We start from the raw sequence: 16,799 nt of genomic DNA, 5'->3' as shown, positions 1-16,799 counted from the left end.
TCACAAAGCTGCTCATTGTCTGTTTAGCACAATATTCCTATTTAATATTTTGTAAATCCTATATTTTTATTTCACCAATGTCTGCTACATATCTACGTGTTTCTATTCACTCGTGCACCCTGGACTCATGGTATCTCAGTTTTGTAATAGTTTCGTCTTTCTCCGCTGTTGTTTCCACACGAGGCGTGTGAGTGAGTGCATTTCTTGTGCAAACTTTGTAAAGCTGAGTTACAAATAGTTTCCGCTGTGAATCACTTTCCGGCGAAGATGGTGACTTCTATGGTGATGTTTAACTGGAGCAGAGTTGTTTTCAAACACACACAGTGTGGGTTCTGTGTATTCTTTAACAGCGCTCTAAAATCAAATAGACAAGCAGTGGATGCTGTGGGCTGTGTCTTTGGCGCGGGGAGCGGCCACCTCGCTGTGCGTGAGCGTCACTGCGGGGTCACTGCCGCGTCAGCCCTGAGCTGCTGCCCTGGAAACCAGTTTGGATGGGAAAACACTTATTGGTAGTGCCTGGAGAATTAGAAAACGCCACTTGTTGGGTTCTTTCCAAGCAGTTTGAGAAGCGAACTTTGAAGGGTGATTCATTTCCCTTTTACCCTCTTCAGTACCAAGGTTATATTTTTTATAACTCAAGGTTTTTGCCACATGCTTTACTATGATATAAGTGGTTTTTTTTGATCTGCCTGAATCCTTGTGACATCTCTTAGTGTTGTTTTGAGGCAGATGTGCTGTACTGCAGGGCTGGACTCTTTAATTTAGATAATGGTTCTAAATCTATCCTGTTGGCTCCTCTTGCTTCTGGAACTGTTTGCTGTGTGAATTTCAAATGCTGTTGGCTCCAATCAAGAGTTCTGGCTTTCAATGCTTTGTCCAGAGGCTGTTTTTCCACTTGGGAAGGTATTTGTTTCACCCCATGTTTGTGGTACCAGCTTTCTACCCAGCCATGGGCAGCAGAGCTTGTGACTTCTATGCCTAACCTGTTTATACCTGGTGTGCACTGGAAAGATTTCTTTACCCGCCCCACTGATTTGATGCTCTTCTGACAGGATTTGCTTGTTTTCCCGTAGTTTGCCTTTCAGGTGCCTGTTCGTGAGCCCAGGGTGAGTTACGGGGCTGAGGAACGGGATCTCCATCCCCGAGTGTGGGGCAGCATGCTTGGGTCCCTCTGGTGCCGAGGAACCTCTCATTCCTCATCCCGTCTTCTCTTCAACACTTTTCAGGCAGTGCCGTGTTGGTCTTTCATTCCTAATCACATATTGTGTCTGTCGCTACAGGGGGTCACGCTTGTTCTTAATTACTTTGTTATTAGGGACTGAGAGGTAGTGTTATTAGTGTATTGGTTACCTTATTGCACTTGACTGGTTAGTCAAAAAGAGTGAAGCTCCTCATCTCCCTTTGAGTTTTCAGCAGAAATGTCTTGACGGTGAGATGTCCTTTTTACCAACGAGTATATTATTAGGTTGGTGCAAAAGGAATTGCGGTTTTTGCATTGTTCAGATTGGCCATTCGATATTGAAATACATTCCTAAGTAAACGTGGTTGTGTTATACATCACGTTAATGTGCTTTTCTCACTCTTTTTTGCTACTGACTTGCTGTTTATTTTATATTTATCGAATGGCTGAAAATTTAAGAAAAAAATTGTTTTGAAGTATTGTCTTACTCTACACAACAACAATGAACCATTTCTTGATAGGATTGTGACGTGTGATGGAAAGCGGATTGTATACAACGACTGCTGACAACCAGCTCAGTGGTTGGACCAAGAAGACCCTCCGAAGCCCTTCCCAGAGTCAAACCTGCACCAAGAACAGGTGGTGGTCACTGCTGGGTGCTCCGCTGCTGCTCTGACCCCCTGCAGCGCAGTGAAACCATCGCATCTGGGAAGGATGCTCAGCGAATCGGGGAGATGCACCGAAAACTGCAGCACCTCCAGCTGGCATCGGCCACCAGAGACGTCCCAGTTCCTCTCCACGCAGCGCCTGATGGTGTGTTGTATGACTGACCCTTCAAAAGGTGAATGAATTGGGCTATGGGGTTGTCTCGTGTGCCAGATTCGCCTGACCTCTCGCCACCCGACCACCAGTTCTTCAAGCATCTCGACAGCGTTTTGCAGGGGGAACAGTTCCACCACCAGCAGGATGCAGAAAATGCTTTCCGACAGTTCATCAAATCCCAAAGCACAGATTTTTGTGCTGTAGGAATAAACTTATTTCTGACTGGCAGAGATGCGCTGACTGTAGTGGTTCCTATTTTGATAACTAGGCCCAAATGCATCTTTATTTATAACGATTTAAAATTCGTGGTCCAAAACCACGCTGACTTTTGCACCAGCCTGATAACACGCTTAGTGTTGTGCAGGGCTCTGAATGGCTCTTCTCCTGACTCCGGTGGCAGCAGCAGCTCCCGGTGCAGCGAGTGAGTGATCCCGGGGCGTGCGCCATCGCTGCGCTTGGCCGCGAGGTCCTGCGGTCTGGAGCGAGGTGACGATGCGATTAACGAGATGTGTGAAAGGTTTTCTTTTATGGTTCTGCTTGTCCAGTGTCACAGTGAGAAAAAAACCTCTTATTATCCAACAGAACCTATGGATGTCTCCTCCAAAGACAGGGCCTTTCTTCTGTGTTTTCTGGAGAAAAGTGCAAATACTTGACCGGGGTTGTCTCGTTACGTGTGTGTGCGGCTGCAGTGGCTGTAGGGCCCCTCAGCTCTGCTATAGTGACCGAGGAGCCGTGTCTGAAGAGCGGCCGTTGGCAGAACGCCACGCTGCTCCAGGGCTCCGGTGAACTCCAGCGCCTGCGCTCGCTCGTGCGGTTGAGCGAGACCCTTTCATTGCAGCTCAGCTGGACCGAGGCTCCAGAATCATGACTTGGGTAAAAATACCACGGGCTGAACGTCTCCCACGTCTGCTTTGGGAAATGCCACGATCCCGCTGATGAAGTTAGAAGAACTCTCTTCCTCGTGTTCCACCTCAGCTGTAGCAAACCGTCAGAGTTAGGGCCTTAATAGCAGGTTTCCACTATTTTTGGTTCCTTAACTACTCATTTAGGCTACAGCTATAGGTAGTAAGTGCTCAGGGGCACCTCCATTGGGAAACACAGCCAGGGCAGCCTGGTCTTCCAGGCGCAGTCTCTGCAGTTCCTGATTGTGATGTTCTCTGTGTGGATCCCCGCTGTGAAGTTTCTGGTGACTGGAAGGCATCAGAGATCAGGCTGTGGACACTTGGCAGGCTCCTTTTGCCCTTTTTTTTTCCTCAGAAGTACAAATTTTGGGTCCATGCTTTGAAGGGTCAATGGTGCAACCACATGGGCTGGGGAGGAGTGCAGGTGGTTTACATGTGCTCTGTACGCTGTCAAAGGCAATGCAGACCGCGTAGCTCCATACCGTTGGTAGAACCTGTCGAAGAAATGTAATTTTCAGCTCTGTACAATTAATACTTTTCCCCTCCTGTTTTCCTTATACTGAAAGCGATAGCTGCTTTTTTTTATTTAAAGGTACAAGCTTATTTCCTGAGTTTTGCTATAGTTACAGTTCTGGATTCTGTTTTCTAGTTCATCTTGAAGTTTACTGGTTTTAGGGTAAATTATATTATGCTAGCTCTGTTCCCTGCCAAGCACCATTAAAGCCAGTGGGAGGTTCTTTACTGTCCGTGAGCATTAAACGTTGAGATTTTCAGTCTGCCCGAGCTCCTGCGAGGCTGCAGTTCTGTCCCATTGAAGCCATGGGATCAATGGCCATTCTGGTTGAATGGGTGGCCAGTCCCAGCTCTAGAGAAGGGGCTTGCGGGGCGGGTGGTGAACGGCCACTGTCCTTGTGTTGCGTTGCCCCGATAACAGGGAAATATAAACCAGTTGCTTGGACGGCGCATCATCCTTCTGTTGAGCCGTTCTTTGCAAACACGAGAGGAGCTCTGAAGTGAAATCCTGGGGAAAATCAAGGCGTTTGTTTCCTTTTCCCTCTCCGTTGTGTGCGCGGCAGTGGTCCTGCAAGAAGGAATGGAACAACGTTCACTTGGAGCAGCGTGCGGATGCCGCGGGGAATCGGTTCTGCTGGAGGCAGCAATGGGTTTCTGGCTCGCTATTTTCGTGCAGTTTATGTTTTTTATAGCTAAGGTTATAAATAGCTGGCAGTTCTTAAATGGAATAATCCTCTCTTCCTCTCTGGGACGAGAAACTGGGTCCGGATGTGCAAAGCCTGCAGCCAGATAGCCCTATTCATCATCTGTTTGTCATGTTGCTCGGATTTTGAGGGAATTCTCCCGTCGTTGCTGTTTTGCGTATGGTGAAGAGACTCCCCCGGTAGCAGGACGTGTGTTTGAGCTCGGAGTTCTGCCTCTTGGGCGATACTCCATTTCACGGCTGCTTTTAGAAATGAGGATTGCTTGGTTGTCCAGCGGGCTGAGCCATCTGCAGCTCCAGCCGGTTTGGAGACGGTTTGCTGAGTGACGGCTGCTTTCGGAAGCTGGGCCCGTGGGGGATCGCAGGGTAAGGTATCACAGCCGTACGAGTGGATATCCAGAGGGAACGGGGCGGTGTCGCACGTGCCGGGGATCGATGGTGTTCACTGGGGAACAAAGCGGGTCCCCGTTACAGATGATGCCTTGTCTTTGTATTTACTTTTTACCCTTGTAGCCCTTCATAAAGCTGTTAGATTTCAACTTGGCCAGTCCCAAGTGTGTCCGTGTTTGTGTACTTTGTGTTCACTGTATCCATGTTTTCATCAACGTTGAGGACGGCTGTGTAGGTGCTGCCATCCTTCACGGTGCCCAACTGCAAGAGCTGGGTTCACTTGCAGAGGAGGATTTTTACTGTGGCCTTTCCTATATACACTTTGAATTGGAGCCGGTATTTAAGCAAACCATTGCTCTTCAGCTGGAGGAGCCTGAAAATAGAGGTGACAGTTGTGAAACACCCTTTTTACAGGGAACTTCATTGCTTTATTTGTGAGAAGGTGAAGCCTCTTGATTTCAGGGGAGAGATTTTAAATGAACTTGTGGAAAGCTCTTAGCAAGGGGTATGTAGCGTGTGTTGTGAATCGGGTTATTCGCATGGCTGTAAAGTTAAATAAAAAACAAGGGGAACATGTAACACATCAGAATATTGACTCAAATCCTAGAAATTGGAAGCAGAAATACTTTAGCTTGATGCATTTCTTATGAAAGTGGTGGTTACTGGCTTAAAACCAGTGCAGAGATTTGTTTGAGCCATAGGGTGAGAACACAGGTAAAGAACCTGTCACCTCCTGGTTTGCAGGACGGTGTGGGGTGACCCTGTGAGATACAGGGCTGTGGTGGCGTTTTCTTATGCTTAACTGAACCAAGTGTATATAGATACTTACGACGGAATTAATAAGCTATTTCATAAATAGCCCAGCGTTCTCTGAGAGTTGTTCAGGAAATGAATAACACTTATGTAATGTGAACGGAATGAAAGGAAAATCTCTTAGCGTTAGAGGAGGGAAAATCAAGCTTCACTCTGCAATCCTTTGGAACCAACTGTGCTAAGAAACTAGATCACTGCAAATGTGCAGTTCGTGCAAAAGTGTGTTTTGAGAGCACATCTCAATACTCTTTAAAGAGTGTTGTAAGATGTATTTGAAGTATTACCGGAGTCAGTAGTGCTCATTTTCAGGTGTGGCCAGAAAGAGTTTAAACTGTGTGTTTGCGTTTCTCCAGCCATGGTTTAAGCTTCCTTTTCCTCGGTGAGCACAGGTGTGCTGTGCCCAAGGAAAGGGGCCCTTGTCTCTAGATTGAAGGGAGGTGTGTCACAGGTTTGGTTGGGTTTGTTTGTTGCAGTCAGTGCAGGGCTGTGCTTTCCTTGCCCTCTTCGCGGTTCGTTTGCTCGAGCTGCCCAAAACAAGCTCAGCTGGTGGTGAACCTTGGTGTTTTCTCGCGGGTGGTGATCTTTCTTCCCATCAGAACGTTTTGGCTGTGAACTACTGAAGAGGCCACAGCTCCGGAGTCCAAGAACTTGGCTGGCACTGCTTAGTGATCTTGTACACGAATTAAACCTCAGCAGCAAGAGCCGCGAAGGTCTGGATTGGAGTTAGGAACCAGGGGTTGACAAATTCTGGGCTTCGCCGCTCTCCTGGGGTGACAGCCTGCAAACAGCCTTGGAAAAGGCTTTTCATCTCTCCTGGGGACCCTCGGGCGTTTTACTGGTCTATTTTATTTGTGCTTTAACCCCTATCCCTATACTAAGACCTTTTCAGTTGTTCACTGTAACGCTATGATTTTACTTTGCGGCAGTCCCACACGCCTTTATGTGGGTCACGTATTCCTCCTCCTCTGTATTGGTGTAGGATTCCCAGTTATTTCCATATTCATGGAGCTCAGTAACTCCTCAGCCAACTGAACCAGGCAGTTGAATTGAAACTCAATGTGTTTTCCACTCCAGGAGTAATTTAATCAGGGAGTAAGCGCATTACTTGTTCAGAGCGCAGAGCTGTGTGCTCTGCAGCACAGAAGAGCACCCTTATTGCAAAGGTTTAAGCATTTCATGCCGTTTTGTGCCTCTGCAACTTGCAGCATGGCTAAGGGTGCTGTCTCGATGTCTTCTCTGATGGGCACCATTCCAATGTAATCAGTTACAGGAGGTTTAGAAAAGAGGATGAATGAGCTGTGCGACTGTATTTATATCATATGAGACCGAGTTTCAAAGCTGCTGGGTCCTGCGTGATCCTTCATCGCTGGTATTTGTTTTACAGAAGTGCTCGTGGAACAGATTAAATCTAGTTCTTTGGTTTCCATCGGGACTCTCATCCCAGAGTTTAAAAATCTTTGATATTGGTACATTCCCACAAAAATCAGTCAGCTTTGGCAGGACAGCAAAGGGGGGGGAAGCCTTGAGGCAGTCCTTGCATCCGTCATCTTCATCTTTCTTGACTCACCTTTATTGTGTCTTTCAGAAATCATCTGTGAATTCGAAGAATTAGAGCCAAATCATGTCCGCAGTTCCTCTCTGCTCAGCACGTAGCACCGTTAGGGTTTGTGATTACATTGTCTGACTCTTGAGGAAATCTATTTAACTGACATTTTAACCTGGGACATGTGTTGGAAGCTTTCGTATTGGTATAGAAAACAAGAAAGTAAAGAGGCCGAAGTGTCCCAATGCCTGGTGAGAATGGTGCCGTTCCAGAAGAAGTGGGAAAAGTCATTGAGGAAGTGCATGTTTATAGGAAAAAGCAGTGAAGAGGAGCTAAATGTATCCACGTGTAATACTCTGAAAATCATGGTTATGTTGTCTGCCGCACCTTTGCGCTCTACCTAGAAGGCACAGAAGCAGCGGTGTGGAGAGGTTTGTGTCACAGCTGCCGCTGACTGCTGTTTGCAGTAGGAAATAATCATTTGTAAATCCCTTTAGGTAGCTTTGGGAGTTACCGAGGTCATCAGTGTGGTTCCCTTGTGTGATCCGACAAGCTGCGGGGTCTGTGTTCTCGGTGTTGCTTTAAGTAGTGGGACGGAGGAGCTTTGTTCAGCGTATTTTACACAGGGCACAGGGAAATATGCCTTGGCAGTTTTGTGTTGCACTAGAACTAGTGCTGCCTGTTAGAAATGCTCTTCTTCTAGTGTTGTGTCTTCATTTCCTTAACTCCTTGGGGAACTTCCCTTTACGAAGGAAAAACTTAACAGTGACCATCACGGAAATATCATTTTTGGGAGCGTAAATTGCCCTGTCCTTTAGAAAGCTTTCTCGTTTTCCTCAGTAATGGATAGAAATGTTTTCTGGCTGAGACTGAGCAGGAAACGGGGAAACCGGGGTCTTTAAGATCGCATGGGTTTTGCTATAGGAAGTGTTGAGCGTGAGCAGGCTGGGCTGTGGGGCTGCAGGTCTGCAGTGGGTGTGGTGGAGGCGTTTTCTGGTGGTTCTGTGCGCTTTTTGGCAGCCTTAGGACAGACCCGACTCGTGAACACAGCCGCGCCGGGCCGGTGTGGGGCTGGGCTGGGAAAGGGCTGCCTTGCCAGGACTTGTGAGCGGCTGAACTTGGTACGTTTGCGAGCAGTGGAGCTGCTGCTGGGAGATGCAGCACTGCGTGGGCCTCCAGTGAGGGCTGCTTTCGGGGAATGAGCCTTGGCTTGGATTCCTCTGCAACAGGAGGCTGCCCAAAAGCAGGTTTTTCTGCCCATCACTGTGAGTTGTCTCTACTTTTGGCTTCCTTTGCCTGGATATTAGGGACCCGTATCTAGAGGGACCCTCACATGCAGTTCATCAGCTGAAGAAGCTGCTTCTCATCTCTCTCAAGACCGTGAAACCTTCTTTCCCGTGCTCACGGATGTAGAGGGGCCCATCCTATGGTGGTGTTGTCTGTAGCTATATCCCTAAACCTCCCACTTAGGAAGGAGAGTGAATTGCACGGAGCATCTCATCTGGAAATCAAGGAGAGCGGTAGAGCTTCCACCGGGCAAGAGGTGCACGTGTCAAAATAGCCGCCCTGAGGGTGTGCCCTTCGGAAAGCAAGGACGTGCAGAATGGGACATCCCAGCCAAGGTATTTGCTTCTCTCTGCCCCCGTGTGACAGATGGATGTGAGATTCCAGATCTGCCAGCAGCTGGGGAACCTTGTGTGCAGCTGCGAACACACACAGGGTTGTGTTTTAGGCTCCTAATATTGAAGGCTAAGACGCGATTCCGGAGGAGTTCTGATTTCAAGGTATTTACCATTTTCTTACTCCTTTTTCCCCTGGCCTGGAGCCATAGTTTTTACCATATTGAAAGTTGCTGGGTGGATTGCCAGCACCGATGTGCATCTCTTTGGGGGGAATGAGGACACTCTGCGCCACTATCTGCTATTTTCATACCCACTGGGGCCCCAACTGGACCCGACTTGCCCTGTGCAAGGTGTTGAGCAGTACAAAACATCATTGTTCTGGACAAGTTTGCTGTGTAGAGATACAAGACGGGCAGAAAGAAGACACAGAGTGGTAGGAATGCGCACAGCTTTGGTGTGGAGCAGAACCCGCTGCCCGGAGCTCGGCCCTTCCAAAGGGAGCGCGGCGAGATGGCACATGGAGTGGTTGGCTCTGCCCCACGGATGATGACGGCAATATTCGCTACTCAAAGCTGGGACGAAATGGCTTTATTTATTTAACCACGTTCGCAATAGATTCTTACCCCTTTTTTCTTTTATCCACAGATGACTTTTATGTCTGTATGCCGCATTTTGCTGTTCTGTAGTTAGACTTGTAGTACTGCATGTATACGCGATTCCTCAGCTAGCAAGCAGCTTGTTAACTCACATCAGTGCCTGGCCCTTGCATTTCCTATATTTAGAGCCGTTGATCCATTTTGAGGTAGGTGATCTGGAATAAAGCAGAAGCAGGTCCATAAAACCAACAGGGGGTGGTCAAGAGCATCTGTTTTTCTATATTTTTTCCCTTTTGTGCTGAGCGCATCTGGGGTGAGTTGGATTTGCTGGAGTCGCACGGTGCTGTTGACAGACAAGGTGGTTAAGTTAACCAGGTAAACTCCTCGGGCTCCCATCGGGAATGTGGCTCTTGCTGTGAGCAGGTGGATTTGGGGAGATAACTCAGTAGCCAGTGCAGTGCCTGACACGGGTAACAGGGATATCTCAGCGTGTGGGTTTTTTACTAAGAGTAAATGGGAGAGTCCTGCCGGGGACTGTATCTTGCCCCAGTGGGGTTATCCACAAGATGATAATCTTTGCACTTTCCCGTTATTTGTGAAGGAATGCTCTTTTCTTGATCCTATTTGACTGGAACTTAGCAGAAGGGGTTGCAGAGGTACCGATGAGGAGAGCAGCTGTTAGAAATGGTGTCTGCTGAAAGGACTGGTCACCAACAGCTGCACGGGCTGGGTCCCCGGCAAGGGGGCGGATGGAGGAGAAACAACTTGGAAGCAGCATGGGGGGTCAAAATAGGGAAATATTAGATGGGGTTTTAACCCTGAGAGGAGAATTGTTCGTTGTGCATGGCTGTAATAAAGTATTGACCTATGCTGAGGGAAGTGACAAGGGTTAGAAATATATCTCTGCTGTAGGAGTGTTTGGTTTCTTACCTTCCAAAGCACTTGGCATCCTCTGCGGGAGGCGTTACAGCCATTAAATGGACACCTGACCTGCTCTGCTCTGTCGAGCAGCTTCCCTTACCGCTGCTTTGCTTTACAAACACAGGGATTTCCCGCAGTGTCTCCGCTTCTGCTGAAGTTTTTTGTCACAGTTTGGGTCGAAGTTGTGCTGTGTTTAAACCAGATGCACGTTGCCCTTTCCACTTGCTCCGTGTCCACATTCAGGTGCCGTTTGCTCGGATTTAATGATTTCCCGCAGAATCTTTCAACAACAGCGGCTGTTCACCTTCCTCCCTCTTCTGGGCAAGAAAATCCTCTTGTTATTTGTCTTTCAGATCCCAGCCCTGGAACATTCTGCCCTCATTGAACTAATTCTGTGCTGAGGGAACAATCTACAGAGCAGAGCTGGTGGACATGTAAGGATGAAAGTAATATAGATCTCAACCAGTTTTTATGGAATACTACAGGTATTTCATATTTCAGTGTTCCCACGTGTGGGGTTGCAGAAACTTTACTCATATCTATTCAGTTGTCACTGCTTATTAACAACGCACTCAATGGGAGTAATTGGTTGTCGGTATAGGGACTTTAAGTGCACGCCTGTGCTGGGGAATGTGCTGCGGGGTTACAGTGGGACCTTAGGGAAGGTGATGGGACCGTGTGCACTCCCCACACTGCAGCAAACAGCCGCATTGCCCTTTTCGCGGGTTAGCAAACAGCGGAGCAGAGCCCGTGGGCTCCCGGGTGTCCCCCTGTGGGTTAAACCCCGTGGGATCTCACTGAGAACAGTGCGATTTTAACGTTCTGCAGCAAACTCTGTTAGAAGGAAGGGAAGGGAGCAATCTGTAATGGCATAGCAGCAATTCCTTCCTTCTGTTTTGTTGGCCTCTGTAGCCGTGCCAGCGCATATTCCAGCCAGTCTTTGCTAAAATAAAAATTAATATCATTTGCAGGCAGGTTTCCATATGAACAGAAACAAAGACTCAGCAGCACGAAGCTTCGTGTCCTAAGGAAATCTCTTCTCTTCTAAAATTCTGGTAGGTTGTGAGAATGGTAGTTTTGGTTTTGTTTTCCTGTTTTCTGAACAGCTTTACAAATGCATCGTGTTTCAGGAAACTTGTATTTGAAAAGATGAACTCTCCTGAAAGATGATAATTAAAAAGCTGGGTTTTCGTCGACCTTTGTCTTGTTAAATCAAACCAAGCTGGTTATTTTTTTGGCGCAACAAGGAAAAAAAAACCCACAACAACCATTTGTGTGAGTTCATATTGCGGGCGGTATTTCCTAAAGCATGGAACGTGCTTCGCTTCTGCTGGGAGCTCGAGTTGTTGTTTTAAGCCATGGGCTGTTTGAACCTTTCAGGAAACGCTGACCTGACTGCGGCTGTAACAAAACAGGGAAAATAGAGCTGTTACTGGCAAGGGAAACTGGTTTTACTGGTGCCATCAGTCAGCTCTGCCTCCTCTGCGACCTGTTGATGTTTAACACCTTTCTAGCTTGAACCGCTTGTTTATAAGAGCTGTTGACAAGCATGCAATAACTGCAATTAAAATGTCTGTAAGAAAGTGCAGTTTTAGTCCTAAATACTAATAGAACTCAGTGTGGGAATTGAGATTTCTTGCTGGGCGCTGGGGAGTGCAGCCAGGTTTGCCTGGTTCTGAGCATAGTCACACGTTTGTGTATTTTTATCAGCGATAAATGGCTCTCTTGCTTAATTAGATACATGCTGAAGCCTTCGCTAATTGCTGACATACTTCGTGGGTCTTTGTGCACGCACCGGACTCCAGGTCTCATCCAAAGCCTGGCTGTGGTACCCGGTGATGCGCACCTGGCAGCATCCATAGGGCTCCTGGCACAAAGTGATATGTTTGTATTTTGTGCAAAAAATATTTGTACAACAATATTTATATAGAAAAGCCAAGTTGATCATATTGTCCGTCAGCGGGTCAGACAGCCGTAGGCTGCAGCGTCAGGCTGCTGGTTGGAATCAAGGCCGTTCATAGAGAACTCGGAAGCCTAGATCCCATTCTCAGTGTGATTTGAGGATCAGAGGTGAAACCTTAGAAACTGAAGGAACTGTGAATAGGCGTCTCGTTAACACCCAAATGTGGCTTGGGTTACTTAACTGAAGGGTCTAGAAGTGTGATGACATTTAAAATGTTTTTTAAAATATATTTTTACTTATATTTGACCAAAAGCAACGTTTTCTGTGGGGCTCTGTGCGTTCTGGCGTTTTCCCAGAAACACACAAAACCTGCCGTGAAGTGGAAGGTCGAGGCACCGTGACATATTCAGTTGAAACAGAGCAGAGCACCTTGACCTGTTGAAATACTTTATTTCAGAATAAATCCATAGAAGTGATAGTGTCATACAAAGATAAACAGCTTTATTGTGTTGAAAACAACTGAAGAAGTTTGGGCTTTTCAAAGAGTTGGGAGGAGAATCAAGGAAATGCCAAGGAAATGGTAAGTGAGCAAACCGCCGTGAATCAAACCAGCGGTGATGAGCTCGGTCGGGCTGGTTCTATATTAATAGTCAGGGTGAACCTGGGGGAGGAAGGAAATGTGGGGTGAGTCAGGGGACCGGCCTCTTCCTTTCCATCAGTGCTGACGGGGAAATGTGGATTATTAGAGCTGGGCTTGGTATGTGAGGTCTGGAAGCTGGGGAGTGCGGGGTGGGTTATTGGTGGGGCCGCGGGGTGGGTTATTGGTGGGGCCGCGGGGTGGGTTATTGCTTCACCTGGGGCTTGGGGCACCTGTCTCAAGACTGGACCCGTCTGCATTTGTTTCCTGGTTGTTTGTGTTCTGAAACTTGATTTTCTTTTGTAATAGCTGGACAATAGTCTCAATCAGCCATATTCGTTCCTGTCCTGATAATTAATGCTCAGGATAGACAACACAGCAAGCCCTTTATACCTGCTAGACCAAGATGGTTTTTCTCTTGTTCCCTTCACTCTGAATGGTTTTATTTGCATCACTGCCACGCTACCAGGCAGGTTTACTTTGCAGTACAGGACGCACAGGCCTGCGGGCTCTGCGTTGCCACGAGGATTGGGCAGGATCTGCGGGAGCCACGTGTCTCTCCGCAATTCACACGCGCTGGACTCGGGAGGCAGGAAAACTCCTTTGTTTTCTGTTCCGCTGGAGTTACTGAAGCTCAAGCCCCCCGTCTAGCTTGGGAGTAGCTGTACAGGGATTGCTGGCGAGGAGGGGATCTCCTGCTCCAACTGGGTTCTTCAGACCTCTTACAACTATATTGCTGTTACACTTCCTGATGACTTGCCCGAGATAGGGAGCTGAAGTCACTGTTATTGTACTTTATTGCTTAGCGGCTTTTTCTCAAGGCTGTGGACTTTAATTACACTTTGCAGGTGCAGCCGAAAGGCTGGTCTGACGGCAGCTAAACCTGCGAGCCCTGCCTGAAGCTAATACGCACACAGGCTGCTTTGCAGCTCAGCCTAGCTAGGTTTGCCTGGTTCTGAGCATAGTCACACGTTTGTGTATTTTTATCAGTGATAAATGGCTCTCTTGCTTAATTAGATACATGCTGAAGCCTTCGCTAATTGCTGACATACTTCATGGGTCTTTGTGCACGCACCGGACTCCAGGTCTCATCCAAAGCCTGGCTGTGGTACCCGGTGATGCGCACCTGGCAGCATCCATAGGGCTCCTGGCACAAAGTGATATATGTTTGTATTTTGTGCAAAAAATATTTGTACAACAATATTTAAATAGAAAAGCAAAATTTATCATATTGTTTGTTTTAAGCAGGAAACACTAAAGGATTTTGTTTTCTATACATCTTCCTATGCTGAGTGTCTGAGCCATTTGCGAAGCTGGTGTGGCTGCGTGTTGTGTTAGGAGCGAGTCCAGTCTTTCTGGAAGCCTTCTATATGCAGAGCAGTTGTTGAAGTAGATCTTAAAATGAAGTAAATCACGGTAATATGTGTTAGTGCTTTTCCCTGGCTGCAGCTTGCCCTTGTTCTGTCAGCTAATTTCCTGCAAAAAGGCGGTGTTTGGGGTTAGCACGCTGTTATCCGTGGGCTTGCGTAGGGTGATTGGAATGAATTGGAATAACGTTGGTCTGGGGGAGAGAAAGCAGTTCTGGGAGTGATGCTGCAGTTATTTGAAGTAATGGTTCTTTTTTGTAATAAACAGTGACATTATGTGTGGAGATCATTTTAGCTGATGCATTGGTTCTTTTAGATGCAGTTAGAGCTTCATTGCTGTTTAACTTTTGTGTTTTTTTGCTTTAGAACCAATCTGCTTTACAGTGGAGAGTGGAAGGCGATGACACTTTGACTCTTGCCTGCGTATCCACGTTGATACCCCCACATACAGAACGTATGTGCACTGGGAGGAGAAACAGACCCCAATACTCCTTTTGAGTATGTGTTTTTTTTGATAGAAATAACAATACTGTAGAATAACCATCTCTGCCGTGTTTACCGCATATGACAGCGGGAGGCTTTAGGAGCACCTCTGCATTTCTGCTTCGGAGGGTCTTGGGGAAATCCGACCCGAGAAGCCCAGCGCACGTGGAGCTCAGAGCGCAGCTCAGGTGCTGCTCAGTCGAGTTACTGATTTACCTTGATAAGAGGGAACCAATCACATCAGCAGCACTGGGGTCCAGAGTACTAATGAAGGGAAATACCATGACTTCACCATGTGTTTTGAAACTGTGAGAGTGAGACGCCTATAGCATTGTCGTGAACATAAACCCAGCCACTTGGCAGTTTCCTCGCAAGGACAAATGTAGTATTTGCAGGCATAGCGATGCTTCTGAGGGTTTCTTGTCTTCAGATTGCTTCTAATAGTTGTTGTAAGTTATTTGCTAGATAATCAGGTTGTAATTCTTAATTATAGAGGGGAGCGGCACCATTGTCTTTCTGTGGACAGGGTTAGAGACCGACTGGTTTGGTCAAGAGTACTTGTGGAAACACAAGTAAGATCCTCTGTTGAAGGTGACTCTGGAATCAAAGCTTAGGAAACCAAGGTTCTTACAGTAAGTTATCTGCTGTCTTCAAGTGTTGGCTTTGAGCGTTTTGATTCTGGACGCGACTTTTAACAACGCTTTATTTCTGTTCCGAGTGCTCTAGCAGCTGCAGACATCAGGATTTGATGCAGTTTGTCTGAGACGTGTCGAGCGTCAACCCAAGAGGCAGCAGCGCGGTGGTTTTTGACGGGACGATGCAGGAAGGTTGTGAAGGTGCACACAGTTGGTTTATCAGGCAGGTTCTTTTGTTTATTCAGCCTTTTTTTTTCCTAATTCAGTCCTGAGCAGATGAACTGGGCTGAGAAGCGGGTGAGAGATCAGGGCTCGGCATTAAGCAGAAATAATTGACTTTTCCATTCCCTCCACATGCACCTGCGTGAGGTTAGGTTTTCATTCTTGTCACTTGCTCCATAGTTCTGAGTGGCTTGAATTTCTGGTGGGGGGCAGAGGAGAAGGGGGCACAGTCTTGTTCCTACATTAAACCGACCAATTTGTCTGCAGGGCTACGCGCAGGCTGCGAAATTAAGAAGTTCAAGGCAAATACTAAGTGGCTGCAGAGTGTCTTTGTTTTGTTGGGAAGACACTTAAAGTCTGGGTGGCACGTCTGTTTCCTCCTCCCTGCAGCTCGTTCTGGAACTAATCGTGATTCTAGTGAAACCTCACTGGAACGTTCAGTAAAGGCGTTTCAAACACCTACCTGGAAACTGAAAGCAGCTTCTGCCATTCACTGCCTTTATTAAAAAAAGACATTTAAAAATTGTGGTGTGCTAAAACAGTAGTTGCCAGTCTCTGTTGTATCTGCAATAGGAAGCTGTGGCAGCAAACACTTGACAACATGGAGTTACTTGGCGTTGCCGCCGCCACGTGCCCTGTGAGATCGCTGCCTCCGCTAATGCGGCTGTTGTTCTGCCCTCGACATGAGGAGTGAGGCGAGTGCAGAGATCAGAGGGGAAGTGCATATATAGAAAAGGGTTGGTTTGAGTCCCTTTCTTCTGCCCAAATTCATCATTTGGTTTTTAGGAGCCAGAAATTCAGGCTCGAAAATGCAGCTCTGTGAGCGGGGTGACCTCTGGCCCCACTCAGGGCTCCAGCTGAGGCTGAAGATATTTTTGCAAACAGAAGGTTTTCTTAAGAACTGATGTCCTTTTCCTCATCTATCCGTTAAAGCTTCTCTTTGCAAATAGACTAATGCTACTTGGTGCAGCTGACGGCTGTAAAGTACAGAGGCGTTTTTGTCAGTTCCTGGAAGAACCTGACGTTTGTTTGCCTGCCCTTCATCTCGGCTGCTGTGAAACCACGTAGGTTCGGTGGAATCAACAGCGGGGTTGTTTGGAGGAGTCACCGTCCCCAGCTTTCAGGTACCGTCTGCAGCCGAGGTGCCGTGACCGCCTTTAGTGTTGGCTTTAAATAATCTGCTTGCTTTGGCAGCGGCGCGGATCGGTGCTGCTTCCAAACACGCCCAGGAGACAGCACAGAAACGTGTGTGTACTGAAATGTCCATCACGGGAGCCACCGGTACAACTTAATATATGTGTAGCAACAGAGGGCAAGTAATGAGCGCTTGTTGTCAGGACACTTTGGCTGCGATGGCAAAACCCCCGTGAAGAAGCTGGAAATCCTCGTGGCTTGAATCTCTTGTACTGAGAATGCCGGTTCAGAGGACAAAGTAGCTCAGCTAATTTACTGCCCTGAAGGGTGTTTGAAGATGCTTTGTTGATGGGTGAAGTTACAAACTAGAAAACTAGATAGGAAAAAGGGTACACTGAAGAGAGACCCAGTAT

At 47.3% G+C, this 16,799-nt stretch overlaps 1 protein-coding gene across 18 annotated transcripts in view; it reads left to right on the top strand.

Moving 5' to 3' along the window:
• Nucleotides 1-16,799, top strand: part of CSGALNACT1 (chondroitin sulfate N-acetylgalactosaminyltransferase 1) — a 31,934-nt gene that overhangs the window by 3,092 nt on the left and 12,043 nt on the right. For 4 of the 18 annotated variants that reach the window (XM_065062490.1, XM_065062487.1, XM_065062488.1 and 1 more), the window contains one exon: nucleotides 1,702-4,486. The exons of 3 other annotated variants lie outside the window; for them this stretch is intronic. The gene's annotated coding sequence lies outside the window, so the exon portion shown is untranslated. 11 more of the 18 variants (XM_065062482.1, XM_065062481.1, XM_065062491.1 and 8 more) reach the window with 11 other exon arrangements.

This window comes from Columba livia, chromosome 4, assembly GCF_036013475.1.
Source record: "Columba livia isolate bColLiv1 breed racing homer chromosome 4, bColLiv1.pat.W.v2, whole genome shotgun sequence".
Classification (NCBI taxonomy): Eukaryota; Metazoa; Chordata; class Aves; order Columbiformes; family Columbidae; genus Columba; species Columba livia.
This window is presented reverse-complemented; position numbering and strand designations above follow the sequence as displayed.